Here is a 3,778-nt window from a genome sequence, read left to right as displayed (position 1 = left end):
TGGATGGGAATTTGCAGCTCTTGGAGGCATCCCGCTAGGCTGGAAGTATAAACGGGGGCACTGAGGCAGGAGAGCAAGCCAGCTAGTAGTCTAAGTAAATCCAGCCCGAACCAAGACCCAACATTCACAGGACGTGTGCATATCCCAGATTTAACACCAGAGGCCACTCAAAGGTATACACAGCATGGTTTGTGCTGGTAGGGAATCTAGAGTAGTAACCCGGAGGCCCAGCATTTTAAGTAGGTGAATGAAAGTAGGATGCATTCACTTGGAATAGCAGTGCAGTTTGATTTTTACTTACTAAATTTATTTTACAGGTGTAGAGTAGATTTTCAAGCATATATGGATTTTTGGGTTTTTGTTTGCAAGCATATATGGATTTGGGGGGTTTTGTTTGCTTGCTTTTCTGCCAAATAAGGGTAAGATTTTAGTTGTGTTGTGGGTTTATTTTTCTTCCCCCTAAAAGTAGTAAACTTGAGACCCATTCTCAAAGTATAAACCAATAAAGCATCCATGGTTTCACCTCCCCATGCCTTACGTTTGTTTAGTCCCTAAGCAAGAATGTGTGCCCTGTGTCAAGGATTGCCCAATTACCCCAGAGTTTCCTTATATTTGCTCTAAGCTATAACTATCTCTGAAAGCCTGAATTCAAATTTAGAGGAGTAACTGTCCTTTAGGAGAGAAAGGAATCTCGTTGCTCTTTGCTGAGGGAGGCTCTCAGGATAGAAACAGAGACTCTCTATTCTTAAGCAATTCTCGAGATTTCTGTGCATACAGGACCTTCTGTGAAATTCCTTAAAAGAGTTGAGCCCACTACTAATGCAGGATTCCACCTGCTGACAAAAAGATAGCTCCACTAACTGTGGGAATTTAACAGAGGAAATAAATAGCATTTAAAACTGTTATATTTTTAGCAAAATATAGAGTCTCTTTATAGATTTTATCTACTTTTTTGATTGCTTTACATAATAAGGTAGTAAGCATAATGCAACTGCTTTATTTTAACTTCTAGGTTAGGAACTATAAAATGTGACTCACAGATAGTTGTGTGTTTAGAAATACACGGAAAAGAAAAAAATAGATATAGCTATGTATGTGCAATTCATAATTGAAAGACAGTATATTTAAGACTGCTTGTAGCTTATGAATTAGAATTGTTAATACTTTTAAAAAGAGAAAAAAAATAGCTTTGCACAGTGGCAATATCGTAGCCAATGAGGTTTATCCGAGGCGCGATTATTGCTAATTGAAAAAGAGAAAAAAATTGAAAAAGTTAGATATACTTCCACATAAGATCTTGATTTAGACATGTATCAAATTCGTATTTTCATTCATGTTTCTGCAAACTGACATGACCAAAAGAATATACAAATAAGAAACCTTTTGTAGACTCAGAACACCAAGAAAAAACTGACCAAGTCTTACAAGACAGGGTAGAGATGGGAAAAAATTGAAGAAAAGTCTGTGGCTTATTCAAAGACCCTTTCTAAGAAAAGCACATCGGTGACATGGTAAGGACTGGGCACGTTGTACCACAGTGTTAGATCTCCTAATATAAAAAATTCCTCATTAGCATTCACCAGTTTTCTTTACTATCAAATAATGGCAATCATTAAATGTATTCACTGTTCCATTGAGATAGCAAAACCGCTTTTCTCATCCTTTCGTTCCTTTTGTAATTATTAGATAGAATCTTTCTGTATAGGACTTTCCTTCATACAGTAGGGCTATTGCTATCCCTGAAATAGTTTTCATAAAGGAAAGGCAGGTTCAACACTTAAGGATTTCCTTCAGATAGAGTTCAGGACACACTGTCCCAAATATGGAAGCTTGGGATATTGAATATTTTCAGCTGAAGGAGTCTGAGGAAATCTTGAATCTTCCCTTCATCCTTCTCCCATGAAACAGAACATAAAACCCTCATGTGAGAGGTTACTCCTAAACCTGAAAGAAAGACGCATCCTTATCTCTAAGAGAGGGATGCCAAGAAGAATATTAACTGGCCTTGCTAAGCTCCCCCACTTCACTACACTCAGTCATCCTCCTTAACCCCATCATATTTTTATGCCACTGTCCACTCTTCCCCAAGCCCCACACAAAAATACTCAGGTCTAGCTGTTTCTTCTGGTCTTCATTTCCTCATGAAGGCTCCCATGTCAAGTAAAACATATGAAATAAATGTATATGCTTTTCTCCTGTTAATCTATTCTGTCAAGTTTAAATTTCAGACTCAGGCAGCAACCCAAATAGGACTGAGAAAAAGTGTTTCCCTCTCCTACACTTCTTTTCAATTTTCTGAATGAGTTGGTACAATTTCCAAGGTGTCCAGTGAGTGTGTTTGTGTGACTCTTATTTCCTCATTATGATTTTTTATATATGTATACAAAGTGTTTTATCAGCTAAGGTTACTTTGGTTCTCAAATGATCCTGCTGTAGGCCAGCAGGAGCTGCTCCAAGCAGGCCCAGGGTCTTTTTGGTACAAGGCTATGTTGGATTGCTTATTTGCTTTCTAGCAAACAATCTGTCCTGGGATCAGTTTTTGTATTTCTTGCTTCAGACTTGGTATCATGTGGATCCAGACTTTGAGAGGCAGGCGATACAATTTGAAGATCCTCATTAAGGAAAAAAATGCAGAATTAATACAAAATACAGTACAATAGTAAATATTGATTTAGAATGACAAAACAAATCACAAGCTACAATGTTCTAAAAATAGACATCTTAAAATATTGCAAAATCCTGTGCAAAGACATACATCGTTTCTTATTACAAAATCTCTGTAATACCCCTCCCTATCTTTTTGCCCAAATTCTCCTTATATGCGAACAATTTGATTATATGAGAATAGAAAGACCACCTTTCCTCTATAATGCTTGAGTAAAACATGTTGATGATGATGACTAAGGACTGTTATCAAATTAGGGGAAATGCTATCAAGTTTCTTTCAAAATTCCACCATAATATTTGGAATTTCCATAGTTAGCTTCTGACTTTATGCATCTCCAATCTGTTCCTCCTGAGTATGTGGTATTTTCACAGGATTTCAGCCTTGCATCTTCTTTGTATAACCCTGAGGGGGCAAGGGGAGGATACGCATCTTACATCGGGACATCTTACATCGGGACGGTTAACAATAGTGTCCCTACACTTGAAAGGGACTGTGAACTACATAAGGATATTCCACTGAATGTATCTCTGCTCAGATTTCTGTTAGCATGATCTCTAAAATTTCCACAGCCAACCCTAAACCACCCAACACAAGAATGATGACAAAGAGAAAATCAGAGTGTAGCTAATTGCCGTTAAAATTATCTAGCTTTGAGGAAGAAGGAAGAAGGAAGAAGAAGAAGAAGTAGTACTATGCGCAGGAGAGCACATTCCTAGAGTGCCCCCCAAGGATTTGGAAGGATTCCTGCAAGTGAGGAGACCTGCAGCTTAAGCATTTTAGATTCATGGTGATTCCACTTCAGTCTGGAATTAGCCATTTACACAAAGATCAAAGTTTCCTTTTGTGAATACTCATTGCTACTGAGTTGTCATTGCATCCAGACGTTTTCACTAGGTAAATTAGAAAATATTTAATTTATTTTTAAGAACTATTTTTAAAAAGAAGAAAATGTATCATGAATTTATGTTATTCTTTCCAATTCTAAATTAAAATTGTATAGTTTTGGGGAGCTTGGGTGGGCTCAGTCTGTTGAGTGTCTGCCTTACGCTGAGGTCATGATCCCAGGGTGCTGGGATTGAGCCCCACATTGGCTCCCTGCTCTGAAGGGGA

The 3,778-nt window shown here is 37.8% G+C and overlaps 1 pseudogene; it reads left to right on the top strand.

Moving 5' to 3' along the window:
- The first annotated feature begins 1,185 nt into the window (after positions 1–1,185).
- On the top strand, positions 1,186–1,347 carry LOC123387714 (annotated as a pseudogene).
- The last annotated feature ends 2,431 nt before the right edge of the window (positions 1,348–3,778 follow it).

Source organism: Mustela putorius, unplaced genomic scaffold (assembly GCF_011764305.1).
Source record: "Mustela putorius furo isolate JIRA1106 unplaced genomic scaffold, ASM1176430v1.1 tig00003858_pilon_pilon_pilon, whole genome shotgun sequence".
Classification (NCBI taxonomy): domain Eukaryota; kingdom Metazoa; phylum Chordata; class Mammalia; order Carnivora; family Mustelidae; genus Mustela; species Mustela putorius.
This window is presented reverse-complemented; position numbering and strand designations above follow the sequence as displayed.